Genomic DNA, 24,408 nt, shown 5'->3' on the forward strand with positions numbered 1-24,408 from the left:
TCAGTTTCTGTTGTAAAATGGAAAGGATGCCTGTGTTGTGCAGGCACACACACACGGGCTTACACATCATATATAATTATAAAGAATGCATGTGTATACACATGCACGTATTTATACAGACACAAACACGAATGGAAATTACCAGGGCTGAAGTTACAATTTCTTTTAAAATATCAAACTCAAAACCTCAACTAAATAAAAATTAGGATGTCTTATATTTGCAGTAGAGGTCCTCACTCTAGCAAAGCTCATCTACCAAAATTACATGGATCTATGTTCACTAATGTATTTATGATGTTTAATTATACAATCCTTATGAAGCACTTAAGAAACTCATGCCAAGTGTTCAAATTCAGTTGGACATGGGTACAGATTCCTAGATATTATAAATAAATTAAAATCACTAGTGTCTGGATGAAGGAAGGAACTCATAACAAAAATCTGTTAAGAGTTAAGCCTCCAAAAATATTTAACAGTGTTCAGGAGAATCTTTCCTATGACTTTATGTCATTAGTCCTACACAAAGATTATTGTTTAGGTTCCTAAATACAATTGTGAAGAACAAAGCGTTTCTTCCTTTTGAAGAGGGATTTGCCTTCACACTAAATTACCTGTACATTCATCAAATTTGATATATCTACTTTTTCCAGGGCGAAATAGAAAACCATTTTCAGTGAGTGACTGATACATAAATACTTTCGATAGCTGCTACTTAACTCTTCCAATGTTATTTTTTAGGAAGTTTTACTGGTGTAGCAGAAATTACATTAAAACACTCGTTTTAATTTTCTACTCATTTCTGTAGAACACATGCACTTCAACTTTTGCCACATGCTAGTAATTACTTTGTGGAAGACCTCCAAAAGAAGACATTGCAACATCTATCTGATCTATTTATGAAGCCTGCAATGCTGCAATATTCCAGAGACACCCAAAGATTAAACATTTACCACCAGTGAGTCATCGCAGTATCTGCATTCACTGGTATTTATAACAATGGTAATGCACAAGAACCCCACACGAAAACAGATGGATACCATGGACAGACCACCATTATGGAAGAAAAAAGATCCTCAAATTACAGACGTCCCTCATCTGTGTATTGCTGGAGAAAAATATGATATGGTAAAACAACAATCTGTTTCCATGCAATACACTTCAATGAGGGACCTCTGAGTAAAATTAATTTAATTCAAAATGTTCAAAATCAAAAAGTGAAACTGAGGAACTCTGCTGGCATGCAAGAAAAACTGGTAACAACAGTACCAGGCTAATACCACTGCAATATAGTAACAATCCTTTGCCTTACATAGCATTATTTTATTTAATATGCCACAATCTATAGCTCATCTTTCCCTACATTTTCTGTAATATTTTCTCCTTCTGTTTCTATTACTGGTACTTTACTAAGTTGTCTAACAACACAAAACAATACTACTATGATACTATGATTATCAGATTTTTGTCTCCCTTCATATATTAAAAACCCAAATCTATAAAGACAAAATATTACACTCACCAACATCTCAATAACAATCCAATAAGATTCATGATTTAAAATTAGATATATAATATTGTAAAATCTGGATTTAGACAAGCCCTTTACATCCAAAACCAAAGCATATATACCCTGAAAGCAAATTAAAAGGTGTTACTTGCATGAGATTCACAATTACTAATGAACTATCAATGGAGAAAACTGGAATCTTTAAGAGTGAACTAACTAGACTAAGTATAGATAATACACAGTAACTTCCCATTCACCTTGAAAATTATTTTTATGTAAGTAATTTGTAAGAACACTTCTTAACCACATTCTAAGGATATTCAGGCTGGCATAAACCACGGTTGGCTTCATTGACTTTATACCAGTTACTACATGATAAGGACCTGGTACTTTACCTTTTACCTCTGTGAGAATGGCCTGTTTTCTAGTGCCTGGGCACTAGTGCACTGGTTTACTGCACATCAGAATCCATAACTAGAGCTGCTCAGCATGAAGCCCACAAACAATGGGGGTCACAAAGAAGCTGTCAGGTTTTGTTTGAGAAATGACCCCTGCTCTTCACTGACATTCTTTCCACAATATACCTGCACTCTCAAACCACTGACATGGAAACCTCACTTGTGAAATCCTAAACTGTGTTGACTAGAAGGGAAAAAAAAGGTAGATAGTACACACATGCTACACAAGTGGATTAGACTTCTTCAGCATGGGTTAAATTTATCAGTCTTTCAGATGTGCAGAGTGGGGGTTCTTTTATGGCATAATCTCTTTATTTTTGCATGTTTGCAAAGGGAAACTTTCTTTTTTACATGGAACTGTGATGGTGGACTTTGTTCTTTGTGTGTCTCAAGCTTCATTTGCTGTAGCCATGTTAAAAAATATAGGAAAGAATCCAACCCTCAAGTTTTAATTTCTATTCTGATGTCAAAAGCTATCCCAAAACTTCACAGAATCACAGAATATGTTGAGTTGAAAGGGACCCATCAGGATCATCGAGTTCAACTCCTGGTCCTGCACATGACAGTCTCCAGAATCACACCCTGTGCCTGCGAGCATTGTCCAAACACTTCTTGAACTCAGACAGGCTCGGTGCTATGACCACTTCCCTGGGAGGATTTGCTGTCCTACAGACATTCTGCAAGTGGCACAAACATCACAGAACTGTGGGGTTGCACACAAGCAAGATCCCTTACTTTGACATTCCTTATGGCGACAGAGGTATGATGGCAGCACTTTGGGCCGTGGGTGTCAACTCTAAGAAAAAATATAATAAGAATTTTTAAATTTAAAAAAGTCCAACCATCTTGCCTAACAGGTAGAAGTAAAAACCTGGACGCCCCAGATGCCTTGGATGCCCTGACTACAAAGAAATCTCTGTCAAACAAAATCATTATTGATTGGAAACATCCATAAGGATCAACTTTGAGAACCTTCCTACTTGGATTTCCTCGTGTAATTTAGATTGGTCTATCCAACTTTAATGGACTTGGGGAAAAAAAAAATACCCCCTTGCCCAGAGAGTATTCATGTGTTAAGATACTTAGCAACATCCCCAAGCAGGGATCAAGCAAAGTGCTCAACCCAGATAGTGTGAGAAACAATTCCTGCCCTAAAGAATGTAAACAAAAGAGAATTAAAGAGAGAAAATGTATACCAAAACGAGAAGCAGTTGGCAGGGCAACAGCACAGCAAAATCTTAAAACAACGTCCACCTTGCTAGAGCCTGCACTTCAGAAAGCACTGGGCTCTCAACAAGTCAGTGGGAACTTAGTTATATTGATCCAAGGTAGAACTTGACATCTTTTCTCTGCAGGTCTGCCAGAGCAGAGCACTATGTATGACTGAGATATCCTGCTCTCAGCTGACAGTGTTCAGCTAAAAATGCAGATAAAAAGGCCAACTTTGCAGAGTGGAAACTCTACCACTGTAGGAAGTCTCTTTAAGCCTTGAACTGCTTAGCAGCTCCCTAGTGTTCAGTAAAGTTTACAAAAGGCCAAGAGCATCTTAGAAGCTGAGAAAATATGTTTATTTTTATAAAAACCTTAGAAGTTATGACTTGTAGAATCCATTCATATCCTCTTTCTCCCTACTGCCTTCTGTCCTTCTATTTCTCCAGACTGGGGACCTATCCTCTTATTTTCTTCTCCCTTTAAAAAAACAATATTACACATGAGAGCCTGAAATACTGTTTCCTTATTTAATACATCAGCCATGCAATACTGAATGCCAGTAGTGCAGCCCACTTTTACATAAAAGAGGATGTGTGAAGAGTCACAAATAAAGCCACCCTGAAGACGAGAAGTGCTAGGCTTGTCACACATGTCATATAAACCAGCCTCTGTTGCCTTTTCTAGATTTTATTTGTGGAAAGCTTATTTTTCTGCGTCCTTAATAGAATCCCAGCACAATCCATTAGGAAGGACTTGAGGAGTTAATTCTTGCAGTTAGGCAGGATGAAAGTGATTCCGAAGAAGGAGACAGGCACACATTTTAAAATTTTTAATTCCGTAGCTTCTTCTTTGTATAAGGATTAATAATCACTCTTAGAAGCTTATCCAGTATTGCAGGGGAATTCAATCTTTCACCCAGAAGCATGCATGCTACTATAAGCATTATACAAACAGTAGTCCACAAAAGAAATACCTCTTACACTAGCAAACAATGAAACTGGAATTATTTATGGAGATGGCAAGGGTGTCCCACAAACTGCAATGGGGTAGCACAGTGAAGGGTTTACACCAGCAGTGAAGGAATAAAAGCATGCACACACTTCCAGAACAGAAAGTTTGGACTTGAAATTTCACTGCTTGGAAGAGAGAACAAAACTTTAATTGAAAATGATGCAGGAAACATCCATATACAGAAAGGAAAGGAGGTTGGCCAGCGAGCAGTGGGTACCCAAATTACGATGTATATCATTAAAGCTAAAATTTGGACTAGAAAGAAAGTTGAAAATTGCAGACAACAGTCAGCCAGAATATTGGGATTCATATAGAGTATTCTCAGCTCCACAAACAAGTATGAAGACAGGCTGAGAGAGTTGGGGCTGTTCAGTCTGGAGAAGAGAAGACTCCAGGGAGACCTTCCAGTACTTAAAGGCAGCCCACAAGAGAGCAGGAGAGGGACTTTTCACAGGGGTGTGTAGTGACCAGACAAGAGGAATGGCATTAAATGAAGAAGGATAGATTTAGATTAGATACTAGGAAGAAATTCCTTACTGTGAGGGTGGTGAAACACTGGAACGGGGAGTTTGTGGACTCCCCACCCCTGGATATATTCAAGGCCAGGTAGGATCCAGCTCTGAGTAACTTGGTCTAGTGCAAAGTGTTCCTGCTCTTGGCAACAGGGCTGGAAGCAGATAATCCTTATGGTCCCTTCCAATCCAAACATTCTATGATTCTATGATTTTAAGTCCTTTCCTCAGAACAAAGGGTTCTGTTCTAGGTCAAGCTGTAATTCATTCCATGTTGCATAGGTTCTGAAGAGGTAATTGCAAAGCTACCATTATCTATTAGCCTCAACAAATGCAATGTAAAAAGCTGATAAATCAGAGCAATGCCACAGAATTTCAGACACCTACAAAATCAAAACCCAACATCAAATAAAAATTAACATAACATGCAGCGAGGGTTAATACAGGCACACAAAGTGGAGACATCCTGACAGAAACAATTATCTGGTATCCCGGTGAAAAAGAAGTAGAATTCATATTTTCTGATGGATTAGAAGCCACACCACTGGAGGCTGCAAAAGCCAAACTCAACACAAGAACATCTTTGATTAATTCACTGTCTGGTCTTGTTACTGTGAAACTCTCATGAATTTACTATGGACTACGATCAGGAGAATATAGTTAAACAGGATTTCTCACCTGGGGGGGAAAAAAAACCAAAACCAAAACCAAAGAAAAAACCACACAGGTCTTGCCTTTAGTTTTCAGGCCCAAAAATATCCCAATATTTAGTTAGACTATGCCAATAATCAATAATCCCAGATTCAGAATCCTCCACTGGGACCAACTGTGCAGTTGGTCATACTCACTTCATGCAGGAGTATTCTTTTACACAAAAGTTCAAAGCTCATCACGGTTTTAGTTTATCTTTACAATGATATTGAATATATTCATTAGTCTGTTATCTCCCAACATTGTAATTTCAAGAAAAAATAAAGTCAATTGCCAAATCCTGCAGCACGTTTTTATTGAACTAATGAATTATCCAAAACTTCTTTTAAACCTTAGATACCGGTTGTGAATTTGTCAGAACAAAAAAATGAAACCTGACAAACTAGGAGTAAGGCCAGAAGAAAGTAAAGGAAACTTTGCTGCATTGTTTAAATAGCTCATTACTCTCTAAAGCTATACATATTTCACTTAAACTTTAAAATCACTCAATTCTTAAGCCTAGTTAAATGTAACTATGAGTTAAAGCTCACATTCACCTGCACTTCACTGTATTGCTTACATAAAGTTTGGTTCAGAATTCCTTCTAGACAAAAGCTTTAAGTTTATTTAATAGCACATATTCATAGTCTTTATTATATATATCCTATTTGCAATTTATCTATAGTATTATCATCAATCTGAAAGTCAGTTTGCATTTCACTGAAAACAAAGCAGTAAGAGGCAAAAGTGACTTTCTCTGAGCTGATTCAGCTGGTCCAGTACTTTGAAGCATGTCCATTTTCCCTACTGACATAAAAGTAAAAAAATAGGAAGTCTACAAGACTTAGAAACACTGAACACGATTCCCATTCAACAAAACCCACAGCTTTCAGCTAAAAAAGCTTCCTTGAGCTACACGTACACCAAATTTGCTAATACCTCTGGGATTTCCTAAAAACACGGAGCCTCTTATATTGCATAGTGTATATCAACATCAGTATAAAATACAAAGTTCATGCTATTAACAGTGTTTTCTTGTAGAGCTCCACTACTGTCTCTGAGGCAAATATACCCCTGAGACAGCTTGCCTTCACCCTGTGATGCAGTGTGTCTTGGAGCAAGGGAGAAGCTTGGCACTTCCACAGTCTGTCTTCCCAACACAGCAAACATATGCATACTTGGGGGCTTGAACTAAAAGGAGCTTGGGGCATATTTAACTAATTAGCAAGTAACTCCTAACTTCAGCAGTGCTTCACTGCTGTACTATTTACACAACAAAATCATGCAGAAAAAAAAATAGAAAGGCCTTTTCTTCCCTTCAGTGTTGAGCAATTTTTGTTTTCTTAGGGTGAGACAGCATGAGCACGAGAAACCTAATGTGACAGCAGTGAAGATAGCATAAATTACTTTAAACACTCAGCATTGATGAGGCCACACCTCAAATCCTGTGTTCAGTTTTGGGCCACTCACTACAAGAAAGACAGAGGGGCCGGAAAGAGTCCAGAGAAGGGCAAAGTAGCTGAGAAAGGGGTTGGAGCACAAGTCTTATGAGAAGCAGCTGAGGGAGCTGGGGGTGTTCATCCTGGAGAAAAGGAGTCTCAGGGGAGACCTTATCCCTCTCTATAACTACCTGAAAGGAGGCTGAAGTGTGATGGGGGTCAGTCTGTTCTCCCAAGTAACAAGCAATAGGTCAAGAAGAAATGGTCTCAAACTGCCCCAGGGTAGGTTTAGATTGGATATTAAGAAAAATTTCATCACCAAAACAGTTGTCAGACATTGAAACCCTTTTCCTAGAGAAATGCTTGAATCACCATACCTGTAGGTATTTAAAAGATGTGTAGATGTGATGCATAGGGACATGGTTTAATGGTGGGTTTCACAGTGCTAGGTTAATGGTTGGACTTAATGATCTTAGAGGTTTTTTCCAACTTTTTCCAACTAACTCCACGATTCTAAAGGGTAACAGCATCAACTGCTGTGTCATTAATCACACAGGCCAAGGAAAAACAGGTATCTGAGAGGTTTGTGGTTACGTGGACATCACCACCAATATCACCTTACAGTCAAAATCCAGCTTCCATTCAAAAGGAAAAAAAAAAAAGAAAAATTCAAACTGATGAGATCCAAGTCAGGCATTTAATTTCCAAATGAGGAAACTTGGGCAGACTTTGTTTCCAGTCATTCTTCAGCCTTTCCTGGCTTGCTTCCAGCTATCATCAGCCGAGTTGCATTTTTTTCAAACGGAAAAAAATGTTACACCAATAGGATCAGAGCTAATAATTGCTGGAAAAAGCTAAAAGGACACAAAAGGAAAGCTAGTAGAAGGAAAGACAAGGAAAACAGAGAAAAGCAGTATATGACACCTGAAAATGTACAAAGTCCATGCACGATCCCGAAAGATGCAGCAACTACCACAGAATTACCTTTTGAGGACAGAATTCAATATAACTATCCTGCCTCCCAAATGACACAGGATGGAGGATGCATCCATCAAATACTGCATCTCACCTCCCCAGAAGCTGCATGTTACCTCATCCAACAAAACTAGAAAAAGGTTTGATCTGTACTCAGGAGGAGAATACAGTATATCCAGTCTTCCTGACCAGGCAAAACACCTGAGATACTTCCAGTTTCAATGGCAGACCAAATCCTCAGTTTCTTCTCTGTCCCTTGAACTTCTTTATGTGCAGCAAAGTCTGTACATACATAATTACTGAGTTACATGCCCTACCTTCCAACACTTCTGAAAAGGGTATTTTGCCAGAGATCATATGCACATGCACACCTCCTGATTTCCTCTGAAACTGAGCCAAAAAATAGGAAACAGGCCACAACTGCCCATATTATTCATCCAGCATGTTTTCTGGCACAGTTGCAGAGCACACAGAGAGTGGGTTGCAGGCTGGATGAATGGTTCTGGTAGTAGCAACCTTCAATCACCATTTTTCTAGAGCCATTCTTAGCCCTTCCTCTGCTACCTTACAAGTCCTTAAATTCAGAGGATTACAACACTGCACTTCTTCTTGTGCAAGCAGACTTTGCATCCATTACGCATGTAATGGAAATTTGCACAAAAGTAAGTGGTCCCAAAATTAGGTCTTAAATCAACACTGGATACAGATGTATATGGGAAGTCAGTAATGCTGGAGGGGGAAAAGTGTTTTAAACATTTTTATATACCCGATATTTCTTCTGTTTTTCTTAAGGAAACATGTGGATTAATATCCTAAATACTAATTCTGAGAAGCATCATTCCCAGCACCTCAACCAAGCTGGAAGTTTATCTTAACACCTTCCTGTTTAATGGTCATTGCTTTAAAGGCAGTCATTGAAAATTGTAATGCAGTGCTTGGCCAAGTTCCACACTGGCACCACCATCTATACCAGGCACTGTTTCACATGCTATGAAGGACTTTAAGGGCCTGGGAAAGGACCTAAAGGTGTACTTATATTTTCTCAATGTTTCTGTCTCTGAAGTGGGAGACGGTTCATAAATGTCATCTTATTTCCTTTACATCCTACACTCTTATCCTCATCTGCCATTTATTTTCCTCTCCCATCTACTTTTTCTTAGGGAGCCCTGTCCATGTCAGCTAAACGAAGAGAAGACTGAGAGGTGATTTGATTACCAGAAATAAGCACTTACCCTCTGAGAAGGAGATCTGGTGGCAAGACCTTTCCAAACTTGCTGATAGTAATGCAATAGGATCCAGCAGCTAACAATTAGAGCTAGATCAATTCAACCTTGAAACAGTCTGCAATTTCCTAGCGGTGACTGCAGCGGAACCTTGGAACGGTTTACTGGGAAAGACAGAGGGTAAATCTTTGTCACATGATGTGTTTATAAAGTGAAGGCTTTAATTTATCTCTGGAAGAATTTATATACAGGTTGTGAAGCGAAAAGCATTTATTTCTGGGGTCTCCATCTCTTGATCTACAAATGTATTTCTTAACTTGATGTCCATGAGCCACAGGAAGAAGATGGTACTTTAATACCCAAACCATGTTCTTTAAATAAAAGTTCTCAGATGACCTGCAGAACACTTTAAACACAGATCTGGTGTAGGAACAGATTATTTCATCCAGTTAGACTGTTAAATCTTTTGCTTGAATTTTAGCATGTGTTTTGGCCAGGGAGCTGGGAGTTGGAATAAAGGCTTATTTTGTTTTTTTCTGTTCCGTGGATTGACTGAGCCTAACAGCCAGGCCCTGAGCTTTACTGACCACGCTGTTCCATCTGGTTTCTAACCACAAAACTGTTCAGTTCACCAATATTGTGGTCAGGGTTGTACCTGCCTGAAACCAAACTGACACTGATTTACTGACTTGTACAAGATCAGGTTAAAGTCCCAGGAATCCCATTAAACCCCAAACACTACAAAAATCACAAAAAAGAACATTCATCTGCATTTCACATAAGGCATGATTCTACCAAAAACTGCATGTCATGTTAACTTGAACAAAATATTAGCATTTTAATATATAGGCTTCTACAGCAATCAACAAGAAAATAACAGATAGAAGAATATTCTGAGTAATAACACACAAACTTATCTGCATTTGTTTTCAAAAGTGATTTCCAAGCTCTAATATTCATTTCATCCATACTCATATTTTTTCCATATCAATAGGAAATTCTCCATCTGTTTTTTTTATTATTATTATTTAAAACCTTTTCTCTAGGGGGGGAGAAATCCTTATAAGAACCTGCTTTTAAAAGATAATCTAGGGATTCTAGTTGATTTGCAAAAGAGGAAGGAGTCTGACTTAAATTTCTCCAACATCTGCAACTGCAGATCTGATTAAGCATCTATGGAAATTAAGTAGGCACTTCAGCATTCTGCCAAACTGGACTGAAAAGTATGCTACAATGCTTGGATGATTTGGGATTTCACCTTCAAAACAGATCAGGTCTTAAATGCATTCCACTATAAAACACAGATTTATTGCTCAGTGTTTAAATTTGGCCCATAATTCTTTGGCAACTTTTTTCAGGACAAGGACAATACCTTCTTTCCTTCGGGTCAGAGTTTGCCATAACATCCCTAATTTTTAGTCCCACAGAAGTAGTTACCTTTCAAAGGATGATAAATTACATGAAACATTTTCTAATAAAAAACATTATGCAGAACCCTAGACCTGCACTAAGCTTCTGCCTGCGAGGTCCACATGAAAATGAGGAAAAAAGTCTGAGAGATAGAGTTCAAAATTAAGTTTGCAATACCTTCTCAGTGTCTGACCTGAAATTAAACATTTGTAGTTCCTTTCACACGCCTAAAGATCAATTTTAACAGAAATACATTTTAAAACCGTTTAAGACTGCTTTCATTTTACGAACCAAAGTTCAACTACATAGGTACTTGAATTAATACCGATTTTTTTCCCGAAAAGTACATCAGAGCCAGAGTCTGAATGCTTGTGGTATTTATTAAACCATTTCTTTTTCCCTTCTTAAAGAAAAAATTGTTACATAAATTCCCCTGTACAATTTCTTGTTCTGAAAACTACTGTTAACATAAATTCTTTATAAATACAATAACTACAAACACGTCTCTGATAGTGAGTTACCTACACATCTAATTTCACATACACATTTCACTGAATAACTACTCACATGTGAACATGTAAACATGAGTACAGCTACAACATCACCACAACAAGTTCTTATGATTACAAAGTGTTCTTACACACTCACTGTGTTCCCTAAAAAAAAAAAAAAAAAAAAGACAACCACAGTCATCTTAACTTGGAGCCAATGATATTACTTTAGCTTGGGCTCTGCAGCAGACAATCCTGAGAAGTTAAAACAAGAAACTATTTTTTCAAAAATAAGCATGGTTTATCCTGTGCACACTATGGAAGCAACACAAAAATATGGTTGTTACAGTCACATTCTACATGAATTCCAACATTTTTTCTTATCCTTACTTATCTTTCCTTCCTGCTTATTTTCTGCTCTCAGCCAGCTAAACAATTCAGAATCATTTTAACAGGCTTGGCATTTCGGTCCAAAAAAGTACAATATTTATTATTGAATCTCAACTGAGTGTATTTAATTGTCTAGAAAACATTGTGGAAAAAAACAAATGTACATCTTAGTTTAACTAAAACTCAACATAGCACAGATCTACCTGTATCTTAACCCTCCTGTAGGTCATGATGAGTCACAGTTTTCTGGAAGAGCAGCCAGAGTAGCACCACCAACTTGCCAACGGGTTGAAAGGTGATTAAGTTACCCAAAGCTTTGCTCTATCAGGAAAGTCTTCTCTTACACAGAATTATTGCATGAAAGCACTGACATAAAACAGTTTTTCCAAAGCAAGTATCATTTCACCTCCACACTGAAAACAGAGCATAGACAGAATAAAAGGGTTTTACCACAACAGCAGTCAATTTGCTTTTCTGTTTTTAAGGGTAGCTTTGGGGAACCAATAGTTACACTGACTTCCAGTCAAGTTCTGCCTCTTCCTTTCCTCCAGTTCTTTCTTTCACTTTTGCAATAAGGCCTGGCCTTGAACACAGCCATTAGGAGAAGTTTAACACATTCCTGTAGACCCTAATCACAGGGGCTGCTGGGTGCTAACAGGAAAAACGTCATGGGTATCTACTACATGTGAACTGTTACTCATTCTTCCTTGAATTTTTTCCAAAACATCAGGGTATTGAATTATCCCCGCAAAACTGCACAAAAAACACAATAACAGTCATGCAACTGGAGATACAATAATTACAAACTATTACATAATATTTCCTGTACCCTTCAATGTTTTGACTGTAAGAGTTTCAGGATATTTATCTCAGAGGTTCTTTCTGAACCACAGAAGTTGACAAACCTTCCATCCACTTACAAAAATAATTGCAGTTGCCACTTCCTAAGAAGTTAAACAATAAGTTAGCTTACACTCCAAGATCCTAATGAAAACAAATGAAAACATACAAATTCGTTATGACTTGCAACAAACTTAATCTTCCTCAAATTGCTACCCTTTACGATAAGCCCGGCACTTTTATGTGCTGTTCTTTATCCAATCCATTTTGTTGAATGACATTTTCAAAATTCTCTTCTTACCATTCCTTCTACTTTTCTATTTCCCAGTGAAAACTATCTGTTAATTGGCAACCAAGTATAACTGTGGAGCAACACAGTGCTAAGCATCAAGCTATACCGAGTACTTACAATGAAACTGTAACTAGTGACTTAGATTTTGCACAAGTGGTTCATCTCCCTTGAAACTGCTTGTTTGCCTCCTCAGATTTCCAAAAGAAAGGGTATTCTAATTTTACTAATTGATCTTCTTGTTACGAATTATGTACCTGGTGTGTTAATTTGCAAGGCAAAATAGTTGTTGCCCTGTAAGCATTACCCAATGCTAAATTCCCATCAAGAAAAACAGCGAGTCAAGAGCATGGCCTACAATTTTGTGCCTCGGAAGAGACAACCAGGATTCAAGTGCAACATATGGATTCAGGCAGACCAAAAGAACAGAGAACACTGATACAAGTTAATGACTGGAAATCTTTATACAACTGTTTTTTAAATTCTTTGCTGTGAGCAACTGACTCCAACAAGACCATCAGATAGGAAAACCAAGAGGATCAAAATGCAGAATTTCAGACACAAACACATTTCAGTAGGATCAGTTATGACAGCAAAGTTAGCCTATTTAGAGTTTCCCAGTGCTGATGCTAATCATAATATTCAAAGTTAAAAAAGCAAAAGAGAATACAAAATACACATCAAAAGTGCCAGACAAATTATTTTGCCCTGTAATTCAAACAAATATGATTGTCTATGCCAAAGAGTTCCAAGGGCAGATGCAATTAAAGTATCACTGTCCTAAAAGAAACAGGAAAAGGTTTTCATTATTCAGGTATCTCAGTTGCTGCATGTTAGTGCTGCTTCTATTTCTGCAACACTTATGTCTGCCTAAGTACATATAAGTCACTTATATTTGCTTATTACTCACACTCCTGGGTTCTGATAAAATTACTTTTCAAAACCTAATAAAGCATCACCGATCACTCAAGACTGATATTTAAAATTACCATATGCAGAAAGCATTTCTAAAATTTTACAAATGTGTTCTCAGCTCAGAAATGGCTCTAACAATTTCATGATTTTACTAAAAAAATCTTACCTAAATTTAGCATTCTGTGTGTAGGCATACCACTATATTTATAACTTTTTGAAGAGACTAAAAAAAATTCTATGTACTAAACTTGATCTTTTATGGCCAAATTCTATGGGAAAAAAACAGTAATACTCATTCCAACTGATTAAAAAAAACCCATAAGCATACCTGCAGCAAATGAGTTTGCAGATTGAACCCAAACACTCCTTGTTCCATTTGCCTTGTTTTAGAAAGCAGCATCCCACTCTTACATTAAGGAAGAGAGGAAAGAAATCTCAAGTGTTCCTTCTTATTGTCGATGCACAGGAGCTGTTGGAGGTGAAAGCAAAAACTCATATGTGCCACCTTTTCCTGACACATGGGAGAAAATCTGACATCAAGGACTTTCAGTCTCTCAGATACAGTGTCTTAGAAAAAACCTTACAGCACTGGCAGAGTTCAGCAGCTGATAAATAAAGGTGACCCAAGGCACCTGCTACAGACCAGGAAGGAGGGAGATGGAGCTGAATTCTAATCACATCCTCTATTTTATGAGTACAATCCTCCTTCCAGTTCACATTTTGACAGTCCTACAGTTGGCCAATGTGGCACCTCCAGAGCTGCCCTCAACAAATAGAGTATTTCCTTTTAATGAAGATTTTTTATCCACTACCCTATGCAAAGGTAATCAAAACTTCCCTTCACTCTCCAGGCTCCCATCCTTACTACACCAAAAAAGACAAGAAAAGGATGACCAATGCCACGAGAATATGTATGCAGACAACTGCAGAAATCCTAAATCACTGGAGTTCTGAGGAGGGATGAGAATGACAAGATAATTGCAGAGATGCCTGAAGACAAAACAGAGAGAATGAGAGATTGGCAAAGGAAGGAAATCACTTTGGGACATACAGGATGATAAGACAGGAAAACTTCAAAGAAAGTAATCAAAAGAATAATTTAAAGATAATGGATACGTGACATTTCATAATACATATTCTTAAAACACTAATTGTCCCTGGTCTGTGGTTAAATTGATTAAAGTTCTGTGGTTTTGCAATTAAAAAGCCACATTAAACACACACATATGATAATTAGGGGGGGAAGAATGTAACAATTTAATATTACGTAAACCCACTTGGATTCTTACAATAAGCAAGTTTAATTTAAAATAATCAGATCCACAGTGCTTGAACTATCACTCAAGAATTGGATGGTAAGTCAAGCATAACTCTTTATAAAACACTATTTCTAGGAAGGTGTGATACTTATAAAGCTTGAAAGCTTAATTGTGTTTTGGGGATCCATTACTTTCCTATGCTAAATTTCAAAAGCAAACAGGAGGATGCATGCTGGATTTGGGTTTTATGCCACCACCAAGATCAACACTACAGTAATTGTAAAACAAAAGCAATAGTGAATTCCTTAACAGATTTAAAGGAGGTTGCCACATTTAAGGAACAAAAGCACTGTTTATTTTACTATATGCTTTAAAAAGTGACAATAATTTGGGAGTTGGGACTAGATGATCTTTAAGGTCCATTCCAACCCCTTAACATTCTGCGATAAGGGTGGCAAGAGGAAGCTTTTCACATTGAGACATCACTCGTCATGAAAGGACTTTCTCAGAAGTCTGGTAGCACTTACAGGAGTTCAGATTTCCCTGATCTGATTTAGAAGACTGTTCCATAGCTGAATCCTTACAACCAAGAGCATTTTATCCCCAGTTCCTCAAGTGTTAATCCTGGGCTTTGCAAACTGCATTGTGCCAGATCCACACACCTATGGGGTAGTTCACAGCTCAACTCATTCTTTCCACTATAGAAGCCTTTACAAAAAATTTTCCTGCATGGTCCAAGAGGAACAGTGCTATAAACACTTTTAGCTCTTTCTTCCTTGGGACCTTTCCATGAGCGAACAACGGATCAAAACTTAAATCAGTTCAGAACTTAAAATTCAGTTTCTGCTAAATGTAAAATAGGTGATATTCTGTTCACCTCAGATTTCTAGACATGCCATTTATTACAAACTACAGAGAAGTGAAATATCATCTGCAGATGAAAACATGGCTATAGCACCTAACATGGAATATTCATGCTCTGAGAGATTGCACATGGACGATTTTTAATTTCAGGTAAGTAACAACAACAAGAACTGAACTTTTAAGAGCTACAAAACTATGATTACCTACAACAGCATTTTAGTGAGATAAAATGTCTTCATTCAAGTCTACCTAAGGTTTTACAAAACCACAGAGCATGTGCAGTAACAGATACCCAGTGAGTAACTTGAAGTAGGAGAAAAACTTTTTCCCCCATATAAAGGAAATGGGAATGTATCATGCCATACTTTTGCTGGTTTTCTGTAGCAAACTGCATTTCACCAAATTGTTAAACTAGTTTGTTAGTACATTGCACAGATTGGAGGAAAACTGATCAGATACACCAATAGGAACGGATTACATTCTGCTAATCCATTTAACAATTTAAGCTGTACTTGGCCTGATCTAAGAAGTGCAAATCACAGTAGCCCAATTAAGCATTATGCCCATCTACATTAGCTGGAATCAGGCATACAAGCATCTCCTTTTTGAGTAAACTTCACTAAGTCTGAAAGCAACAAGAAAAATAATAACAATAGTAGACCACTTTCCCATATTCAAATCATTAAACAGAGAATTCATTTTTTCTCCACAGAATGCAAAACTTCCCTTAATTTCTCCTCCCTTAGAAGACACAACCTCTAGCCTTCAACAATCCACAATGGACTTAGCTTATCGATCTGACAGTAAAAGATTTCACGACTGGTTTCCCAGGAGGTAACAAGTGAGATTTACACTCAAAGTATATTTTGGATTGAGAAGGAGCAAAAGGACAAGTTACCCAGCACAGCAAGAAGACAGGGAATCAGAATCCGGTGTGATACTGTGTGTCCTGGTTGTCAGACTGCAGGACAGGGAGACTTCACAACCCGTTCTGTACTAACAAGGAATGACTCCAATATTGATTTTTCATGAGGCTACTTACATGAGTAAACATTAATCAACTTATGTTAGGGTTGCAAATTAAGATCAGAATAAGTATTTGACAAATAAGGCTTGCTTGCAGCTGACTTACAGCCACAAGTCATGAAACGTATTCCATAGAAAGCTAAATCTTTCACGCTTTCAATCCTGTTTTTTGTTTTCCAAATGACACATAACCAGCTAAGACACTAAGTCAACACACAACGTTTCACATGTGGATAATCAATGCATATTTCAGCTAACAAAATCTTTAAGACTTTTTTTATACAGATAGCCAAAACTGTCTTAGGCATTAATAAAGGGATGTCATTGATTTAAAAATCACATTAATCTGTCAGAAATGTCCATGTATTAGTGCCAAAACCCCTCTAAAATTACAGAGAAGAAAGATTTAATAGAAAGTATTTCTATTTTTCCAGACTGAGTACTTGAGAGTTTGTCAATGCTTGTGTTTTGTTCCCTCACAGCAATCTCCCATTGGTTTGGGTGGATTTTTATCAAAGCACTGGAAAGTAAAGCACTTCTGTGTTGACAACAGCAGCACAAACCTTGGAAAGGAGACACTGTGATGTGCACAAGACCAGAGGCTTACATTTTCTTCTATGAACAGATTCAAAATGGACTACATCACTTAAAAAAAAAAAAGCAGCAGTGTAAGAATGACCAACTTAGAGTAAGAAAATAAAAAGCTGTAAGATCAAAACAAAAGCTTCTTTCAAGTCAACACATGGCAGTTCTTTCATTAAAAGAAAAATTAAATATATGCATCAGTCCTCTTTATATTGACTTTATTTAGCCCACTCACTCATAAACAAGAATTGTAACAGAAATAAATGTGTCTACAGAAGAAACAAAAATTGTTAGCTTTTTTCCCCTTAATAAAGGTCTGTCTTCATACAGCTGACAACTAATGAAGCTTATGCCAAGAGGTGTTGAACATATTTCTTTTGTCTACAGAACCTCAAACTCTCTACAAACAGAGATAAGCATAAAGCAAGCTTTAAAAGAGGCTAGAGTAATCAAGCTTTAAAAACCTCCCAACTTCATGTTCCTAAAGCCTTGGCAGTTAATTGTTCCAATTAGTGATCTGCCCTATCAAGATGAGGCAAGTGTATCGTAAGCTCAACGCAAATCAAAACCAGACCTCTTTGTAGCATATCTATATAGGTAAAAATAGCCTTTTACCTATTAACTTACCTTAGCACTTAAGTCCATGCCTTTGCACACAGTCAGTATGATTATCAGAATTAAGAGGAAACAAAACAACTTAATATAAAAGTAAAGATCTCTTTCAAAACAGTGAGTCAGTTTTTAAAAGTCACAGCATTTCACTGGAAGTGAGTGTCTCAAAACTATAAGGCAAAATTAAACACAACACCCAATACACTAAACAAACAAAAAAACACCCAACCAAATTCAATCACGGAAAATAAGGATAACATTTTAAACCAGCGATTAGCCCACCTCAGAGCACCAAGATTGACAACTGGACTTTGTTCAACTATTTATTATAAAGATATCCATACATCAACTCTACAAGAAGTAGCCTTCTATAATTTGCAATATTCAGTATGTTTCACACAATGCCTAAAGAAGGAAAAAACAAACCTCTCTTTTTAGGAATGAAAAAGCCTATATACTGTAGTATCAGGAACAAAAACCATACGTACAACTAAATATGTGACACTGAAACTAAGGCAAGAAGTGGGAATTATCAAAGTTCTGTGGAACATTAAGGAGCGTGACAATCTACAGCTGCTGTGTAGCAGCACCACAGTGTTTTCAGAGGCTCTCTACACTAACCTGTAGCTTCATAATGAAAAATATCAATCTGTCACACTTCACAGCCCAACACAGGACATATCATCCAGGTTCAGAGCAAATTCACAGCACACACTTACTCAGGTTAATAGGACTTGTTTATAAAAGTTGAGCTCTGTCAAAGTTATATTTTGCTGAAAGTTATTTCCTTCCAAGGAAGTCAAAACACCTTTGGAAAATGAACCAGAGAATTGGTGTCATATCTACACACTCAGAGATTATTTGGTGAACATTTGAGACAAAAATACCATGCAAGACAACCAAGAACTCTGACATTCATTCTAGTTATGATACTTTGCTACATATGCTTACAAGACCTTAATGGCATCTTGGAAAGGTCTGGATATGGCATTATTCAAAATGGCATTATTCAAAACATAAGAAGGTAGTTGTTACATGAAAAAAGTGTGTGTGTAAATGTTTTTTTTTTTTATACAGACACACAAATACAAAACAACAATGTGCACTAAACTTCCATAAGTGTTGCTTTCTCATAAGTGGCAGTGGGTTCTTGTTTTTCTCCGAACAAACAGCATTCAATTGGAGCTTGTTCTTATCCAGAAATGTGCAGCAGCATCTCTATGGCTACATCTGCACCTGTATGCAGAACAAGCCAGGAAACAGATGTTGAAGCCATGCAGGAGAGCACACATGCTAAATGTTCTTCTCCCACAAAACAGGGCTGTCATCCCCAGTCTATTTTGGGATAGTCCCTATCTCATGGCTTTCCTTGAGCAGTGCCCCATTTGGGCTGTGACACTGGCCCAAAGCAGGCCAAGGAGCCCATTAACACCCAAACAGTGCCACAACCCTGTGACAATGCTCCAGTTCAGGCTCTGAGCCCATTCAGATACAGATACAGCCACAGCCATACTGATCCCAAAGCAAGGTCTGCAAGTCTCAGAGAGCACACCACAGTTACATTCGGAATTTTCCAATTTTTTTTCACAATACAAGTATTTGGGAAGTTATTTCCCTGACAACAATATTCATGTTCATGAAGATAATGTAGACATTTTTATGAGAGCAATGACCCAAAAAGCATAAATTATGGTTTTTATGCAGCTACATTTTAAAGAGATGATACATTTACAATCTCTACTCCTTCTTAGTTCTAGTACGAGAAATCTCTTATCAAAATACCAGCTCAGAACAGACTCAAATCAGTAATCATGCAGTAGAGTAACAAGATTAACCAAGCAGATTAGCCTTTTTAAAATGCATCTTAAATAAAGAAAACACACTGTTCAACAAGTACACCTTTTGAAGCTGGAATGCACTAGGAAGCTCACATGCTCTTGAGAGAGTTAAGGAATCACTCCAAGGTGGACATAAGCCTTTTATGACAATCAGGATCCAAAGGGAGTTGCTGGTTTTGTAATTTTTTTAATTGCTATTTTGCCAGTACTCAGCATCTATAATATCCAATGCCCTTGATATGAGGCACCCAGTGAATTATCACTTTTGAGCCCTTTTTCAGCAGGATCCTTACAGGCCTCACTGCTTCCCACCAGGCTGTGGATGATCCACTCCACTCATCATCAGGTGATGCAGTTTCAGCTGTCACATTTATTCCTGGAAAACTCTTTGTTCATACTGTGGCTACTCTATCTGACAAGGATCAGTTAATGTCTTCTTTTTTTAAAGATGCTGCTGGTCATTCCTGGAAGAAAATGAAATTTACTGCTGCATGCTTTGGGCTCATCTAATTACAACACTAGCCTTCAGGGAATTATTAAACTAATGACATTGGATTTGTCAAGCCCAAAAACTTTTAATCTGATTTTTCAAGTGGATCCTAGCCAATGGATACCGGCCACCACAGCACTTAACAAAAGACATTTGACTGTTTTTCATGCAATATTTAGGTGGGCTTCTTACGGAAATGTTAATTTTTGTTACCTAATGTCTTTCTCCAGTGGTCAATACACGGCATATAAGGATATTGACAATGTTATTAAAGTGTTTATGACTAAAAGTCCACAAGTCAAATTACATGTGTGTGTATACAGCTGCATGAATGAATGGAGGCACACACTTCGAGAAATCTGAATCAAAACACTGTATGAACAACTCCCCAGTTTGTCTGCTGACCTCATAATGCAGCATCAAGAAACACTAGCTCAACAGTACAGTTATTTTTTATTTCAACATCCTAGTCTTTATTTTCAACATTGTGCTCATACAAGGAAAAAAAACCCCAAAGTATTAATTATGTCACAATGACTCCTTAATCCCCCCAAAAGCAAACAGCTCACATGACCCATCAATCATCCACTTTTGGGTGCTTCCTTAGTTCTAAAGGACAAATACTGCACTATTTCAGCCATTATGTTTGTTTTGACTGTACTAACTGGGTATTTTGGTCAAATAATGATGGACTCACACTGAACTCCAAATTCATTTCAATTATTACTGCTTTGCACACACAGGCTGCAATTGTGCCATGTAGAAAGTTTGATAATTACACTTCAAAGAAAAGATCCTCTTTCAAAACCTTCTTTCAAACATAGTTATTGTATATTTTTTTCAAAACTGGATACTTCAGGGCAAATTTACTAAACGACTTAGGAAACACAAGTATCATTCTTCATCAAGCAACTGGTATCAGCATACTAGTCCTCCCAAATCATACAAAAATACAGCTGTGACACAAAACTGTGCAAATGCAACAAAACACAAAATAGTTGCACAATCAAATGGCTAAATCCAAACCAGATTTAGCCCCAGCCACTTGTCATTTTCTCCCCAGTACTACCAGGTATCATGAGAAGAAGGATCAGCTCTCCACAGGTAACACAGAGAGATGTGACTAGCCTATTGCTTCGAAAGCAAAATTCATAAATCCTGTCAGTAGAACTTGGAAACCCAACACCAACATTACCAAAACAAATAATAGGATTCCGAGGTGTTGGAAGGGATGACTGAAACATGTACACTTGTAACATGAGTGACTACACCTCCAAGAGTCCAGGGCTTGCACTTCCAAGGAGAATTCACAGTCTTACTGCAGTCTTTTAACACAACTACCCAGAAGTTGTATCGAAATACTCAGCAGAGAGCATGCAACTACTGTGCTACTTTCTCCAATTATGTGACCAATTTTAGGAAAATACACAGATTTCAAGCACTGATGCCTATGTTTCTGTAAAAAGCATGAAAAAAAAAAAAAAAACATTAAAAAGCCTTACTTAAGCTCTTCTACAAGTACTACAGTACTTTACCATCACATCCTACTTGCCATCTCACCCCATGAAGACGTGCCCTTGTAACACACATACGTGCTACACAGAGCTTTATCACCATTTTCTATCTTGTTGCCAGTGAAATGGGTACTTTTCAACCTTTACATCAATATCACAGATATTCCAACTGATCTCAAACAAGCTGCCAGGGAAAGACATCACAGGGACTCTGTATCACTGTCGATTTAAACCATGCAGTTTACTTCAATTTTAATGAAAATTACATGGAACCTCTCTTAGATACTAAACTCAAATTAAAAAAATAATATTCTCATTCTTATCTTGAAAAGGGCCCTGATATGATTAGAGAAACACCTCATATACCACCAATTAGCTTCAAAGCACCAAAACAGGCTCACAAGGTTCAAGGGTACCTACCTCTCCTTTCCCTTTAGGTTAGAGAACTTCTGCATAAAAGGTTCAATTCAGTTCCATCTGTTGAGCAATGAAATTAATACCCTTCCTACTGGTAATTTCACTCCAGCCTCTCCCCTTCTGTAAACACAACCAAAGATCAGCAACAGACGATATGAAGACAAATGCTATGACCATGCCATGCATGATGACAGCAGGATGAAACAAAATCAGGTTCAGCTACTGAGAGCATTCCATACTATGAAAGGTAGCACTCTTGGATACAGTCTCAAATAAGGGGCTTTGAACATGATACTAAATTTTATCATAGTTATATCTCATTTTCAATGATTCAGTAACATAACCCAAACAGGTGTTTCACTAGCCAGTGGAGTAAATGCAATATCCTAAGTATCCTGCTTAATTCGATTTCTTCTCAGGAAATCTGACAAAACAGTATATTGTTCCTGACTGGCAGCCACTGTACTATCACAAAGGTTCTTAAAGATGTAGCACTGTGAATTCTACCAGGTTTGAAAAAGCATTGGAAGTGTAAAACAAATAGAAACGCACATTAGATAAACTGACTCTAAAAACAAATAGCAAGGTCTTTAAGGAAGGCAGAGGGTCCTTGCAGAGCCTGGCAAATGCTTCCAGACAAACCAATTCCATAGTACTAACAAACCACAAGTCTGCACTGGCATCACCAGAAGGCTGTTTATAAAGCCAGATGAACGGAAGGGAAGCTTTTCAACTTCAATTCTGTCAAGCTAAACTACTACCAAGCATAACTTTAAAAGCCGTCTCCAGTCAACCATATGAGCTCCATGGAGCCCATGAGCTCAGAGCCCAATTTAAGGTGATGTAAGTAAGGACAGAAAGATAGATACACACACGTGGACTGGCATCTAACATCCACTGGGGTAGCTCCAGCTGACACAAAAGCAACCACCACATTTTTTGAAATTTGGAGCCTGAACAGCAGCGCTGATTGAAAGGCACCATTAGGCTTGTTCCTTACATATGCTAATAATGAAAATCATGACTTATGGCCCCGATGCTGCAACCATACACTATCATCTTATAAGGAAGTTTTTTCCAAAGAAGTCCAAGAACTGAGCAAAGAGCTCACCTACATATAGGAAGAAGGTTTTTAATCCATCCATGACATAGATTTCTTTCTGTACCTTAGTGCTGTGAATAACTACTACTGAATTAATTCTAATGCTTTGACTCATTTTCTTACTTTTTTAAGAAAAGTAGAAAATTGTTGGGGGTAGAAGAAAAAAAAAAATCTAGAAAAGAAGTTTTTGAGCACAGAGGAGGCAGCCCGTAACACTGACAAAGCAAAGCAAGGTAAGGCCCCGATGGGATTTTGGGTACAGAAGTGATTCAGGGCTGAATCTCTTACAAACATTCCAATGCAATGTAGTCTAGTGCAAAGATTCCTCCACACAGCATCCCAGAAAAGGGGAAAAAAAAAAAAAAAAAGATGTTATAAATATTCCCTCCATGCTCCTGATACATATCCAGGAACAAGATATGCAAGAATAAATTATGTAACTATTACCAACTACATATACCACACTCTTTTTATTTTGGCATCATACAGGCCAAAGAGGAATTTTATTTTACTTAAATACCCTGGTTTGTAGCGACATGCACTGAAAAGGTTAAAAGAAAAAACCCAGATGTACTAAGAAAAAATGAGATCTCCACATCAACAAACAATCCACAAAAGGTTGAGAATATGAATGCAAACCTATTTTTCCCTCAACCCACACTGTCATTGTGCTATTATTTTGCGCGTACAGGAATAGAAACACACATTAAGCCCCACTGTTTTGAAAACAACACGCTTGAAATCTGCAGTGATCTTTCTTCCCCACCACGGACAGTGCTACACAGAATGTAGAGGACAGCCTTACGCATAAATAAATAAATACACGAAACGGCGAGGGGGGGGGGAAGCGTGGAGGAAACGAGCGGCACACAAAGTGCCGAACGCCTTCTCCGGGCAGGAAACCGGTCATAATTAAACGGCCCAAAAGCGATTTAAATTTAGCCAAGGGGAACCCTGCGGGTCTCCGCGGCAGCGCGGTGCCCGAGCCTCCCGCATGACAGGGCGGGCGCTGGGGATGGAGCGGAGCCGCGGGTCACCGCGGCCGGGGCCGCACCTGCCGCTCGCAGAGAGCCCCGCGCCGGCCCCGCCGGGCCCGGTGCCCGCAGGACGAGCCGTCCCGGGACACCATTCCTCCCCCACCCCGGGCTGTGCCACGTCCCCCATCCCGCCGGCCCACTCACCTGGCCGAGCGCGCACTGCGGCTCCGCGCCCGCGGCGGCCCCGGGCGAGGGCGGCTCCCGCTCTGTGGCTGTGCCGGTGCCGCTGCGGGGCCGGGCGGCGGCCGCAGTCACCCCGTCCTTGCGGCTCCCGCCGGTGCCGGCGGCCCCTCCGCGCCCAC

At 38.4% G+C, this 24,408-nt stretch overlaps 1 protein-coding gene across 1 annotated transcript in view; it reads right to left on the bottom strand.

The window, feature by feature from the left end:
- The window catches only part of HECW2 (HECT, C2 and WW domain containing E3 ubiquitin protein ligase 2), a 153,160-nt gene extending 128,836 nt beyond the window's left edge, over positions 1-24,324 (bottom strand). The window contains exon 1 of the mRNA XM_027636741.1: positions 24,251-24,324. The gene's annotated coding sequence lies outside the window, so the exon portion shown is untranslated. The remainder of the gene's footprint in view (positions 1-24,250) is intronic.
- Positions 24,325-24,408: the final 84 nt, after the last annotated feature.

This window comes from Corapipo altera, unplaced genomic scaffold (assembly GCF_003945725.1).
Source record: "Corapipo altera isolate COAL_440 unplaced genomic scaffold, ASM394572v1 45, whole genome shotgun sequence".
NCBI lineage: Eukaryota > Metazoa > Chordata > Aves > Passeriformes > Pipridae > Corapipo > Corapipo altera.